Consider the following 15,762-nt stretch of genomic DNA (forward strand, 5'->3'; position numbering starts at 1 on the left):
CATGCTCTGTCTCTCTCTGTCCCAAAAATAAATTAAAAAAAGTTGAAAAAAAAAATTTAAACTTTCAGATAATTTGGAGTAATACTGAGTAGAGAGAGGGGGAAAAAAAGTATTTTGGTGAGGTGATGTTGGTGTATGGGGAGGGGGAGTGTTGTCAGTGGTGGTATGTGGTCCTCTGAGAAAACAGCAGTTTTTTATTTTAACTGTAAAATGCTAAACTAATTTAGCTCAAATATTTTGAATATATTTTCAATTTACAGGGCCCATGACTGTCAAAGAAAAGTAAGCTGAAAAATACTGGAAAAATCACTCAACTGACTAGAATTCTGTTTTTTATTAAAATCTGAGATTCTGACCAATGAGGTATAGATTAGGTTTTTTTTTTTGGGGGGGGGGGCTTTCATAGCTCTGGTGAAGGCCACAATTAGAGTATTCAGTGGCATATCTTTATGATGTGTCCCGAGGAAACAACATGACTGGTATACAGAGAAAAATTTCAAAAGAGGAACATTTCCTTCTATGCCATGGTCTAAGAAAGGAATTCCACATGCAGAAAGGCAAATATTAGAGTGACCAGGCTAGTTCATCTGTCATGCTTTCACAGCCAAGGTTAATTCTAATTATATGGCTGGCTGCCAAATCTTCTTTTTTTCTAACACAAAGACAAAAAAATCTGTCTGAATAAGAAAGACTACTCAGCAATTTACAATTCCATTTCATGTTTCCTTGCTATGTAAAAGTTTCACACCTAGAATCACACAAAGTACAACTAAATTCCTAATGCAGCATTTTCTATGTAAAAGAAAAAAAAATGAATCTTTTTACCTCACAAATCCCTAGTGCTAGCCCTGTGATTGGCAAGAGCCTCAAGTTACTTCACTAATGGAGGTCCCAAGATTCTTATTCCTGCTCCTTAGCTCAATTAGTGTTAACCTTTGCCTTCTACCAGTAAAATGCACTTACTTTTAGCCCATAAATTATGTAAATAATTTTTTCCTTATTTCCAGATGGCTTTTATATGTTTTTTGTTTTTGCTAGGCTATCCTTAGCTTGCACACACAAAGAAGGCAACAAATATTTATATGTTATCATTTATTAAGTCGGTCACTAATTCCATAAATATTTATATTGGATACTATTTTAGATAGTAGAGATACAGAGGTAAGGAAGGAATTCACAACATGTATATTAGACAGAACAGGCACAGTTATGCTGCAGTAACAAATAACTTCATATTATCAATGCCTTAAAACAAAACTTTGTTTCTAGCTGAGGCTACATGAAGGCTCTTGAGGATCTATACATTGTAGTCATTTAGATTCTTAGAGAGATGGGTGTTCCATTTAAATTCATGCTTCCATAATTGCTAAGACAGAAAAAGGGAATGTGGTAAATCACACACTAGTTCTAAAAATTATAATTGATATTATTCTCACAATTCATTGGCCAGAACAAGTCATACATGTATACATAACACTCTGAGGAGGCAGGACTTACTAATAAGCATATTTGTCAATGTTATTCTATTTTCACCACATACATCACGCTATGAAATTGTCAGCTGGTCCTATATCTATAGTCAAGTATATTATTCTACCCAAATGTCTTATAACCTACCTAATGGGTATTCCTAGGAAACAACGGCTTCCTATTTTTCATTAACTTTTTTTAGCACTACGTATCACCTAAATCACACTTCATTGCCTCATTTTTAGTCCTATGATTCAATCCCTCAAAAAACAATAAATTATACTGCTGCCATATATGCTGGGTCTTCACTAGTTAGTATCAGCTCAATGTCTTTTAATATCCCCTTTTTGGTTATACATCCATCCTTGCTTGACATCTAGACTCGGCACATCGTGTACAACTAGATTGTTTTCATTTCTAACTTCTGTCATCAGAACATAATCTAGTTAGTGCCCTTTCTCAAAACAAGCATTAAAGGAAACAAGATATGGAGAAAAAAATCTGTTTTTGACTGATTTTATTGAAGCTTAGACCTATGGCAAGATGTCATTTTAATGTTGGCACAAACATAGAAACAAAATTCTAATTTAATAGACTATGTTATTGTCAAGCTTTTTTTCAGTGTATAAATCTGTTTTGAAAGATTAGAATAAATTTGGTCTGTCCAAATGTGTGACACAGAAAGAAGAGATCTAATTGCTTCATGATATATGCTTTGCTAACTTCTTCAAATCATTTCTCATTATTTTATGAAACATTATAGAGGAGAAACATGGGTCACTTAATTAGATATATGCAGCACTTATAACCTGTGCAAACTCTTTGAACTTTTGATTTTATAAAACAAATAATAAAAGCTCTCTCACAGAATTGTAAGAAGGATATCTATAGAAAATCTAGCACAATATTTATCATTTAGTGGCTAGCTTTTCAAAGTTTTTCTTTTATATTCTCTACACTGAAGTAGCTGTGGAATTTTGAGAATGGCTAACAATATTTTGGGGAAAAAATCACTTAGGAATAAATTATTCTAAATAAACCACTCCATTTCTCTTCCCCCAAAGGACACATATTCTGAGTGAGGAATGTAAGCATCACCAGCAAATAGTAAATACAAAGAGTGAAAGACAAATTGCCAGACTCACAATGAATGTCCATGCAAATATAATCACTGGCTGAGAGAGAGACAGAGAGAGACATGGAGAGAGAGCACACGCGTGGGCTAGAGAGGAATAGCAGGGACTTTGCAAATAAGCCAGGCTCAGGTTTTGTCAGTTTCAACCCCAGAGCAATACTCTATGCCTCATTGTTCCAGTCAGATTTTGCCCTAAACTAAAACTATTCCAACAGTTTCATTCTCAAATCTCTTAACATATCATCTTTAATAAATAAACAGATGGAATTATGTGTTATGTATGGACAGAGCACATTTGTGTGTGCCTATTGTATTCTAGTACACACAAGCAGACACATATACACCGTTTCCAAAGGTTTCTTAATAATTTTAGTATTGTTCTTGTCATATTAGAATTTAATACTTTCTTTCTAGAATCTAAACCTCAGGAATCTAGGTAGAGTGTATCTACTTTCACATAAGACTTTTCTAGTTTTTACTCAAATATTTAAAGACTTTTAACCCAAAAAGAGATGATGATAAGGTTGAATCCTAGACATTATTTAAGGATCAGCTTAAAGACTATTATGAAATCAAGATTTAAGTAGTAGCAACAAAAATTCACCTATCTTTAAATATTTTTTCTTATATATCTTATATTCTTTCTTATATTACCAAACATTTCAGTTATTTCTTTGCATATTTTATGCTTGCTACAAGAATATAATTTTTTAGAAAGCAGACATGTAGTTTTTTTTTTTACATCTTTCTATTCCTCATATAGCTGGGTCATTCTAAATTTGTTAAATGATTAAAATTGGACATATTTTGGGCACATGGGAAAATCAGGAAAGAGCTGCAAAATCATATATGTATAGTCTTAGTCCTAGGATTTAAGATGAATTTGTGAATAAGGAAATGAGGATTTCTGGTAATATATATAGGAGAAGGGAGAATGGCAAGCAAACAAAGAAGCAAAATGAATTGGAAACTTCTTCAAGTAGAAGAATAGAGTTAAGGAATGGAGATATCTGCCATCCATTTTAATGGTTAAGTGCTGTTATTTGCTACCTGGTCTTTGTGAGGCAAAACACACACACACACACACACACACACACACACACACACACACACAACAGAAAAGGTTGAAATAAATCCAGTTATGGTCCAGAAACAGGCTGAAATGGAAATGAGGAGACAGGTCCTCCATATTAGGCTGCATGGTATACCCAGGGAACACAAACTCTTGGTGTGTTGTTTTCTCTTTTGTTCACTTGTTCAGCTCAATTGGTTATAAGCTAGTAGGACTGAAAAAAAAAATATTAAATACTACTACTACTACTACTACTACTACTACTACTACAAAGGGGTATATTGTCTGCAACCCTGTTACCGACACACCACAGAATTTCTCATGCAACTCAACCAGAAACAAATATCCCACATCCTACCATTTGGAACCAGAAATCATCTCTTCGAATTGTTTAAATGCTTAACTATGACCAAATGCTGGAACATACTTTTAAATACTACTTTTCTTGGGATGCCTGGTTGGCTCAGTCAGTTAAGTGTCTGACTTGATTTCGCCTCGGGTCATGATTTGTGGTTTGTGAGTTTGAGCCCCGCATGAGGCTCTGCACTGACAGTGCAGAACCTGCGTGGGAGTGTGTCTGTCTGTCTCTGTCTCTGTCTCTGTCTCTGTCTCTCTCTCTCTCCCCCCCCAATCATGTGCTCTCTTTCTCTCTCTCTCAAAATAAGTAAATAAACTTAAAAAAATTGCCATATGACTGATAAAACTGGAATGAGAAACAAAATGACCAACCTACATATTCTGACCAAAACGAAAACAAACCAGGAACCAGAGAGAAAATGGAAGCAGGTTTTGTGTCTCCTGACCTATTTGTCACCTCACCAGAAACCCCAGGTCCATGTCAAAAGAAAACCCAGCAGGTGGCCCTTCTAGGGATGAGAGCTGGACTTTGAAGGACTCAGAGTGCTGGTCCTTCCCTCCATCCCCTCCCAAATCAATTCACAAACCATACTTCTGAGTAGGAATTAGAACAAACACCAAAATACCACACTGCATGCTGATATGAAGAGTTCTCAGAGATAAATGTAAAAGCAAAAGTTAGTATAAGAAACCCACTGGTAGATACGCAATTTAGGAATTTTGATAATACTTTTTTTCTGTTTAAAAGTCAAAGTCTGCAAACAAGGTAGTTGAAGTAAATGCAAATTTTAAAGCAGAGTCACAGTGAATAAATATCTGCTAGAAAAATCTCAACATCAGTTATCATTTTGGACTGGTAAAATGTACAGAATACTTGACAATCCTGCCCAATGAAATCTTGTTCTCAGTCCCAACTTCATCCACCCTACACAAGTCTAACAAATAGGAAAATAATTATATTGTTGCATTTCACTGTATAAAGCATTATATTGTATAGTATTTAATAACAATGGTGCTTTTTGTCACCTATGATTTGCTTTTAAATTTATAAAATTATACGGATATATACAGTATATATAACATACCAATTTTAATTTGCTTTGAAATTTATAAAACATGCATATAAAAGTTTATTCAATTATATATAAAAATTGTGATGGCAATACAATATATTAACAGTTTATTCTGGGACATAAATAATGTCTAATTATCAATTTTTATGTATATTTTTCTTTTACATATTTTCTATAAAATTTACAAATTATAGGAAAAAAATCTTTAAACTGAAAAGACATTTTGGAGAATGGTCTTGCCTCCTTTGGTGGAATGAGGAAAAAGGGATGTCAGAGAGAAGAACTAACGAACCAAGGTCACATGGATAGTTGCTACAGAATCAGAAATAGAAACTTAACATTTTTACCACCTACTGTTTATGTATAATATAAAAATTTTAATGATACATATAAGTGTGTAGACATAGCTTTTTTTGACATTTTTATTCATTCAGACATACAACAAAAACCTATCATGAGCAAGATCTTTGTCAACAAAAAGCTAACAAATCTCACTTAGGCATATTCCTTTCATTAATTAAGCATAAAAATAGTGTGCTAGAAAAAAGTTTCCTCATCAATAACCTAGATATCATTTGTTTAATCTTACTGAGTGACCTCAGGCAAAAACTTATGTAAGAACTTATTCTATGAACATAGGAATCAGCTAACAAAAATCATTAAGTTATTTTATCTTTAAAACTCCCATTGATGTAACTCATGTTATTGTCATTGGTTAGGCAGGGGTAAATGACAGTTATTGAAGTCTGCACAGGAAACAAAAAACAAAAAACAAAAAAAACAAAAAAAAACTATTGTTTTCATATTGTGCATGCATGTTGTTTACTTAGACTTGCAAATACACCAGCTCTCATAACTAGCCAATCACTTTGTCTAGCTATTAAACATGTTTTAATATATTCTATTAATGACTAGCTATGTTAACTGTGTGAAATAGAGGATAGGATATTCCCATTTTCTCACTGAATACAGAAGAACTGATGTTTGAATATAGTCATTAAATGACTAAACTCACACGAATTACATCAATACATGTTTTTCTTTTTAACCTGTTAAATTAAACCTATATTTATCCCACATATTTTTGCTTTTCTGCTTCTAATACACAATGGTATTTTTTTCTCTGAAATAATTTTTATAATATCAGTGCAGTTTTGTGCAATATGATGGCAAGGGTCAGCTGAATTCGAATCACAACATAGAATGCAAAATATATAAATTATACTGCTTAGCAGGTATTCAACATAATTAAAATCATGTCATGTTGTCTTCTTTTTTAAGTACATAGAAAAGATAAATTCTGTTCCTTTATAGACAAATTAGTGAAACAGAGAAAGCTTGTGACCGAAATAATACTACTGACATCACCCAGGTCTTTCTTGAGTCTATGTTCACCTTTCTGCAAGATACTTGCCTTTTCAATTTTGTTCTTTCTGTGGTCCATCGTGAGAGAGCAACCTATCACTTATTATGAGCTTCTTTTAAGTACGTACAAAGATAATCCAATGTCATGGCTTAACGCACATCTCTTTTCCTTTTTTTAGCTGTGGTGCTAAGCAGCCACAACATACATTCTTTTTATGCTTTTTTGCACAGTAGGGAATCCTAACTGTCAGCTATAAGAATCCTGACTATCGACTTTCTCTGACTTCCAGTTTCTGAATATTAGAAGTGAATATTGAAATTTTTGATTCCAGGTACTTCGTTTACAGATTTAAAAAAAGTGGGGGGGGGCGCCTGGGTGGCTTAGTGGGTTAAGCATCTGACTTGAGCTCAGATCATGATCTCACAGTTTGTGAGTTTGAACCCCTCATCTGGCTCTGTGCTGACAGCTCACAGCCTGGAGCCTGCTTCATTTTCTGTGTCACCCTCTCTCTCTGCTCCTCCCCTGCTCATGCTCTGTCTCTCCTTCAAAAATAAATAAAACATTAAAAAAACACACAATAACGCCTAAATTGGTAAAGTGTAAGGCAGTTAGTAACGTCAACCTGGAGTCTTTATCTATAGTCCAGAGTGTCTGGTGTTACTTTTTAATTACTTCTTATAACCAGTTTCACCCCAAATTCCTTGTAAAGTCCTTGAAGGATATAAAGGTCCTACACACTGGTATTTTCCATAGCGTGTTGTGACAAAATCAGTGCTTAGTAAATATTTGCAGAATGATTGAATGAAGGTGGAAATGAACGCATAAAGTCAGCTCTTTTCTACAGAAAGTACTTACCTACTTGACCCCTGGCTAATCTCCTATTTCATTAAAACAGTATGTTTTTCACATATTTTTATATAGTCTCACTTTAGTAAACTAATAATAGTCTCCTTATTTCCACTTATTGTAAACCTCTAATGTAACATTATAGTTTATTAGAACAGATAAGAAGAGGATTAGAAGGAAAATAATTTAAGCAGTACATGATCATAAATTGATGCTAACCTAATCTAAATCAGGGCAGTATTTAAAGGAACATATAAGAGACCATAGAGTAACAAAAAAGTGAAAGTAATGAAATCAAAAGGCAATTGTGTGTTAGTCCAATGTTTTGCTTGAAAAGTATAAACTTCCCAAATAAGAACAAAATTAAATACAGCCTCTTAAAGGATAAGAAATCAATCAATCAGTGGGGCAAAGGAAGTCCTATTGTTTAGAGTCACAATGTAGTTTTGGTTATAACAAAATAAATAGCATTACACTTAAAAATATAGGAATATCAGCAAATAAAAGATGTTAAAATCACTAGCCATTTGAGAAATGTAAATTAAGGCTATTATAAGATCTCACTCCATACCTACCAGAATTATTAAAATAAAATTTAAAAAAATATTGGTAATACCAAGTGCTGAAAAGGATGTTGAGCAACTGGATCTCATACAGTAGGAAAATCGTACAGACTCTGGAAAACAGTTTGGCAGGGTTTCTTGTTGTTGTTGTTTGTTTTTTGTTTTTAGATAAAATTAAACATGAATTTACCATGCAATTTACTCAGCAGTCATACTCCTGGGTATCTATCCCAGAAAAATGAAAAGTTATGTTCATATGAAAGCCTGTGCATGGATGTTCATGGTAGCTTTATTTGCAATAGCCTCAAACTGAAAGCCACCCAAAGGTTTATTTTACATGTGACTGGGTAAATAACATGTGTTATATATCTACAATGGAATACTACTCAGCAATAGAAAAGAATGTACCACCAATATGCACAACATGAATGGATCTTGAGAGACTCGTGTTGAATGAAAAAAAAAAAACAAAAAAACAAAAAAACCCACAAAAAAACAACAAAAAAAATCTCAAAGTTTTTAGCTAAATAACCTCCCATTTAGTAATATTTGTTGAAGTCACAAAGTATAGTGATCAGAACAGATCAGTGGTTGCCAGAGGTTAGGGCCAGGGAAAGGTATGACTCTAAAGGGAAAAAAAGAAAAGGAGAGTTATAAAGTGGTGATGGATGTGTTCTGTATCCTGATTTTGGTGATGGTTGTATTATATTCCATACCCATATACGGAATTTCAAAGAACTATACACTAAAAAAGTGTGCATATGTGATCTGAATAAGGTGCATAGTTGAGTTAATAATATCGTACCAAAATATATTTCCTGGTTTTAATAATTTATTATGGTTATGTAACATGTTATCATTAGCAGAAGTAGGATGAATGGTTTATGGGAGCTTTCTACTAATCTTCCAATTTTTAGAGAGTCAAAGTATTTCAAAATAAAAGTATTAAATACAATAAAAGATACTTTTAAATTTAATTATTTGCCTAAAACAGAGGCAAATTAGTATACAGTTCAATGGTTTTCTCTATTACTTTTGATTTTCCAATTTAGCTGTTACTATTTGTACATGTAGCTCATAAAAAATTATGAAATGGAAGTTCCACTTTCCTTCTTACATAACACTGGGGATAAATAAGATAAAAATATAATGAAAGAAGTAAATTTGTCAAATAGCCATCTTTTATTTCTAATTCAATATTTCATTTGCAAGTTCTTCTCAGGCTGTATTATTTTGAAACATAGCTGACAGGACAGATAGTCATTTCAGTTGGAAGGACTAGCTTGCCACTACCAAAATCAACAACATATATGGACACAATTCTCTATTGGAACTCTCACCTTTTTTTTTTTTTTAATCTCTGAAATTTCTTCTCTTTGTTTTAAGCAAAGGCATTGACAACCTTTATTTTGTACTACCTTTCAAGGATGTTTGTAAAGCAAACAGCCTGAGAAGACAGAGATAAGTGTCTCCCTCTGGGGCAGGGGGCAGAGTCCCTGCTTGATCAGAATAATAAAGAAAATCCCTCTCTCCAGGGTAAAAGTTGAGCCAGTGGCTACCTGTGGCCTTATAAAATTTGTGGTTTCCTAAACTCAGAGTTGCTCAGCTATAATACAGACTTACTATGTGCATATCATCCACCTGGGGCCACCTTTACATTGCTTACTTGAAACTTAGGGGAGCGTATGCTGTGATGATAAATTTCTTTGTGACCTAGAATACTATACAACTAGAACAACTTAACTTGTTGGCCTGTGACTATGACACAGTCTTAGGGGAAAGGGTTTGAGGGTTATAGGGCATTATATATAGACTTTAGAAATTCCAGGATTTCTTCCTGACAGTTTCTCAGCACAATGTGTCTTTCTTTACCCAATAATGGCAATCCCAGACCCATCTAAATGTCTATAGTCTCTGGATGGCAACCTGTTCAGGATGAGAATTAGGACATTAAAACTTAGTTATAGTTACAGTTTATAAATATACTTTGGAGCCTCTTTCATTTGACTCTTCTAGATAAATCTCTGGGTGAAATAGGAGACCACCGGGAAGAAAAAAAGATGAAGTTATAGCAACTTCAGACTTTATGGAGCTAGATGGAGAGCAAAAATCCTGTACTTGGAGGAAATAACCTTAGACTATGGGAGGTATGAGGAAGGAAGGGACATTAATGATCTTTCAGAACTGCCCCTAGAGGATTTCTCCAGAATATAAACACCCTTTGCTGCTCTTTATCTTCTCAATGATTTTTGAAAAAGAGAGGAACCAATTTGAGTGTGGAGCTCATGCTGCCTGCGGTCCTGTGAGTAATAAAGTAGTTTATCTATGACTCAAAGTCTCATGTCTTCTCAAGATCTAGGAAGCTCTGCAGGCAAACTTGGCTTGCAAATAGAATAAAATCTCACATTATTTGCAGTTCTGACATAAACATAAATAAAGAGGATCCAGTTTATGTATATTCTGGTTTTCCAAATCTGAAAATATAAATTGGAAGTGTAGGTATAAAAATAATAATACTGGGTTCTGCATGATTTAAACAGTGTTTGTATAAGTGGTTTATCACTGAAGTTCACAAAATGCATTCATAATAATGTGTCTAATGTCCCACCATGCATCCTCTTGGCTTCTAATTCTTGTGGAATCTATGGTGGACAGTAAAAATTGAGCTTTGATTTTCAAAATATTGACAACATTTCACCTTGAGCAAAGTAAATCTTGTTCAGTAGGCACGCATAAGCCTAAGAAATTAACACACCCAAGGGCGGTACTCAACCAATAGAGGAAAGGAGTTTGTCATGATCTACCTTCAGGTAGACAGTTCTGTCAAGCACTCCATACACTTCTCAGAAAGTTCTAAGGAGAATCAAGCCCCAGTTGGCCACAGTTGCCACAGTAACATGCTTCATATTTCCTTTATATCCTTTCTGTACTCGTCCTCACCCCACACTCTTGCTTCCTGGCATAACCATTTAATAGCCTAAGTAAACACAAAAACGTGGTCTGAAGCTCTTCTTTTGGGAATTACACACAATTTCACAATAGATATGTTTAGGCTGCATATTTACAAACTTTCCTTCTCTGTTTAAGCAAATTCACTTATTTCCATAAAATGAAATTAGAGGTTTATATTACAAGGTATATTTTGAAATGAATTTTATAAAATGAATGAAAACTCTTCAACCTGGTAATAATAATGTTTTGCATTGCAAGATGATTCTACTGACTGATGACCATTTGGATATATGACAATTTCTGAATTTACATTGGGAGGCATTAGGAAGATGTCTGTACAAAATTAGGATTACAACCCCTGGTTTGGCACTAAGTAAAAATCAATATGCTCTGCAGAAGATCATTACATCTTGGACTTGTATAATATTAAATATTTGGGGGTACTCTAAAAAAACATTGAAACATTGATGCTACTTGATGTTTTTGTAGGAAATCAACATTAGACCTGATAAGAAACAATGACAAAGAAAAGCATTAATCTGCATTGTATACATTAGATATTGAATTCAGTTCCAATTGTATCATGAGTTGGATGGCATTTAGAGAACTCGTAATGTGAGTGAGAGAATCAGTGATTACAAAGAAGCAGAAGGTGGAGAAGGAAGTTAGAAGAGTGAACAGCATCTGACAGAGAAGTTAATGTTCCTATGATGATCTATTCCAAAGCTGGAGGAACTAAGAGTTTTGTGGAATTTTTTGCTTTTTTCTTAATTAGCATTGGGTTTGGGAACACAACTCAATTCCCCAATTTTCCTCAATTTTCATCTATATCCATCAATGGTCATACTAGACTGGCTAAACTGATGAATAGTAAAAATTAGCTCACAAGCATATATCAGTCTCCAGATAACAAAGCACTTTAAGTTGTCATATTCAACACTTATTTTCCTACTAGGGATGAATGAAACAGACAAAATTGTTCACATTTTATAAATGCTGCTTTTGAATGTCAGATGATGATTTTTTCACAGTTTCATAAAACAACTAGTAGGATACTAAACTAGAACTCTACCCTAGGTAGTCTAACCCAAATTGTGGGCTTTTTTCTCTTTGTAGTCCTTATGATAATGCTTGCTTTGGGACATATTTCTTTTTGTGATAGTAACAAACAGATTTTGCTGAAATCCAGATTTGGAGAAGCAGCTTTAAATCCCCCATAGCCTCATTAGAGAGAAAATAAGCTTTGGAATTTGGAGGATACAGAGTCACTCTAAGAAGGAATAATGCAATTGGAAATATAGTAGCAGCTGGTCCAGAATTCTTTTACTGATTACTTTTATAATGTTTTCCTACCCAACCACTAAAACTGGTTACTATTATTTCCTTCTTTCTATTGGACCCACTATCTCAATGGCTCAGTGTTTTAATCATCTCATTCTTGCTATAAAACACCACCCTTCATTTGATGTTTCCATTTTTCCCAACAACCCAGTGTCTCAACAAACTCAAGTAACAGTGACAGACAATGAAATATTTTCACTGATTGTAAGTTCTGATTTTTTAAACAAGTTGTGCTGAAAGAAGGCAAAATGAATAAAAACACTTAAATACAAGGAGGTGGAGAGCTCCAATCCCTGGTATATTTCAGAAAAAATCAAAGAATTTGGGAGTTGAAAGGAAACCTTACAAATCATCAGTTATGAATTAACCAAGGTTACCTGAATCCAGAACTGGAAGCCAAATCTTTTGACTTAGGCCAGCACTCTTCCTAATATACTATGTATACCTTCTACACCACCAACTCTCGTTTTTCTTTCTTTACTTTTTGGTTGTCTTTTTTCCTGTTAACTCTTCAATGGTGAAATATTGATAGCATTGATTAAATGTTTGTATAATTATAACTATGACAAGTTCACTAATCCACATGGGATATTATGATTTCAAATAATATCTGCTAAAAATTTTTAATCATCTATTAGATATACATGTACCTCCTACAAACTCACAATATCCAGGATTAACAAATTTGTTATTCACTTATTATTACTCTGTTCATTTGAGAAGTGCATCATCATCCTCTACCAATATAATACAAAATTGTGTCATTAATAATTTTAAGTATAATTGAACCGTTAAGAAAATAGGAACAATAGTACATTCTCAGTAAGTTATATCCATTTAAATATGAGTATATAAAGGAAAATAAAAAATTAAAAGTTTCATATAATTTGTGATTATATGAATAATTATGATTAAATTCTTATTTAAAAATAATCATTTTTAGTTAGAAGTTTTAGTTAACACAATGCTCACAAGCTTCTAATATTTTCTTAAGTGTTAAGCGTACCATTATTATTAGCATGCTTTCACTTGAAGTCTTAAGGCATAGCTATTTGTAATAAATTAAATGTCTTCTACACATAACACATTCATAATACCTACACATAATATATCACAAAATGATGTTTCCTCCTTTTATGCAGGTAATACCCTAGTCCAAGCAACCACTACCCATCTTAAGCTATTGAAATTGGCTCTTAACTAATCTTCCATTTCCATTTTGACCCTTATGAACAAACACACACAATATACACACTATATTTCACAGTAACAGAGTTGCATAGATTATAAATCTGGCCTAGTGACACTTTAAATTTTCCAACTTGTCTTTCAAGGTTCTGGATGATATACCCCCAGCCTCTCTGGATGATGTACCCCCAGCCTCTCTCTTCACATTCAATTGGAGCCACTTTTCTCCTTGGTTATTGTACGCCAACCATGCTATCTTTTTTCCACCTTCTCAAACATGCTCCACTCTCTTCTTTCTCGAGGCATTAGACTTGGTTTCTCTCTGAAAGACTCCTTGTGCTCCCTGTCAACATTCCCACTTTTCTTTCCATAATTTTCTTCTCTTATCCTTTAAGTAACATTTTAAATGTCATCTCCTCAGTGAGACTTTCACTGACCAAGTAATCTAACTAATGTCTTCTCTGTCACTCTTGAAAATAACACAGTATATTCACATAAAACTTACCATAATTTGTATTTATGAATGTATGTATGAAAGCATTTATTTGTTGCACTGGAGTAAAAAAATAAATAATAGTCTTAAGAATTTTTTTTAATGTTTATTTTTGACAGAGAGAGAGACAGAGCATGAGCAGGGGAGGGGCAGAGACAGAGGGAGACAGAATATGAAGCAGGCTTTAGGCTCTGAGCTTTCAGCACAGAGCCCGATGCAGGCTCAAACTTACAGACGGTGAGTTCATGACCTGAGCTAAAGTCCGATGCTCAACCAAATGAGCCACCCAGGTGCCCCAAGAATTTGTTTTTATATGATGTATCAATTAAGCTCATATGGCTTTTTAACAACTTGATTTAAAAAATACATTATTTTAGTGTAGAGTAGCACTAGCAAATCCAAAAATTAAAATGTAACACACATTATACATAAAACCTCTTATACTTCAAAAGCACCTATCCTGCATGGCTTCATCTAGATATAGTGGAAACATACTAATTTAAAAGACTGGTTGCTACTTTATTTTTACTTTTTTATTTCCCAAGCTATTATTTGCTTTAATTTTTTTTAATTTTTTTTAACGTTTTTATTTATTTTTGGGACAGAGAGAGACAGAGCATGAACAGGGGAGAGGGGCAGAGAGAGAGGGAGACACAGAATCGGAAACAGGCTCCAGGCTCTGAGCCGTCAGCCCAGAGCCTGACGCAGGGCTCGAACTCCGGGACTGCGAGATCGTGACCTGGCTGAAGTCGGACGCTTAACCGACTGCGCCACCCAGGCGCCCCTGTTTTAATTTTTTAAATAATTTGAGACTTGTAGAAAAATCATAAAAATGGTTCAAAGGACTCCAATAAACTTTTACCCAGAATCCCCATTTAGTATAATTTTACCATACTTGCTTTATCATTGAATATACAAACAACATATAAAATATATTTTTTCTAAAATTATGTAATAAGAAATGCTTCACAAATGTCATCCTTATGCAGTAGTCAGGGTAATCTCGGTATTGTTCCATATTTAGTATATGTGCAGCTAAAATGTACACTAAGCATTTGAAATTTTACCCAAATCTAGCTACCATTATATTTCCAAATATCACATCTACATGAATTAACCAAAAGAGGCATTGTACATATGATAAATGTCAATATTTCTTTTGTTTTTTTTTCCAGTAGCAGTATTAAAATACTTACCAAACAATACAAGATAGACATTAACTAAGTGGAACAGACACAGTTGATATATGACCAACATGGTCATGTAGGTGTTCATTCAGCTCCTTCACTTTTTGTAAAATCTGTTTTTGTTGGGGGCTTTCATTGTTTATTTGATGCCTCATATTAGTGAACTACAGTTAATGATATATATGGTAAATAACTACCACTGTAGAAACATTAACTTATTTGATTCATATAATAATCTTTGATAGAAAAATCATAATTTTTTTTAAAAAATGGAGGTTTTCAGGGACTAAAACGTATTTTCTATTCAGTTAATAAGGAGCAATGCTGGGATTAAAATCTAGGTCTGTTGGATTCCAGAGCACATTTTTCTAACTATGATGTAACTACTTAAAACTACCAGGTTTTAGATGATTCTTACTTTAGAAATAAAAGCTAAAATATAACTATCTAAAATAATGTATAATGGTTTTAGGACAACAAGCTGTTTAAAGATAAGTGATGGAAATGGTGGTGTATGGTAGGAAGTCTAAAGCAGAAACCTAAAATGAAACATGACAAAGAATATTATAACATAGTTTATCTATAGAGCCAAGTAATATGGCATACTTTCATTTGGGTGGGCTAGTCTATGTGTCAACAATTGCCACTAAAAATAAATGTCTGATTCAGCATCCTAGTTTACCAGAAGTTATCTGACAGCTTGTATCTATTATAAATGA

General features: G+C 33.7%; 1 protein-coding gene and 1 non-coding gene across 2 annotated transcripts in view; both read right to left on the reverse strand.

Moving 5' to 3' along the window:
• The window catches only part of LRP1B (LDL receptor related protein 1B), a 1,901,338-nt gene that overhangs the window by 929,977 nt on the left and 955,599 nt on the right, over window positions 1-15,762 (reverse strand). The gene's annotated exons all lie outside the window — the stretch shown is intronic.
• On the reverse strand, window positions 14,800-14,904 carry LOC122482317. Its single transcript, XR_006297108.1, has one exon. It is a non-coding gene; the product is annotated as a U6 spliceosomal RNA (small nuclear RNA).

This window comes from Prionailurus bengalensis, chromosome C1 (genome assembly GCF_016509475.1).
Source record: "Prionailurus bengalensis isolate Pbe53 chromosome C1, Fcat_Pben_1.1_paternal_pri, whole genome shotgun sequence".
NCBI classification, from domain to species: domain Eukaryota; kingdom Metazoa; phylum Chordata; class Mammalia; order Carnivora; family Felidae; genus Prionailurus; species Prionailurus bengalensis.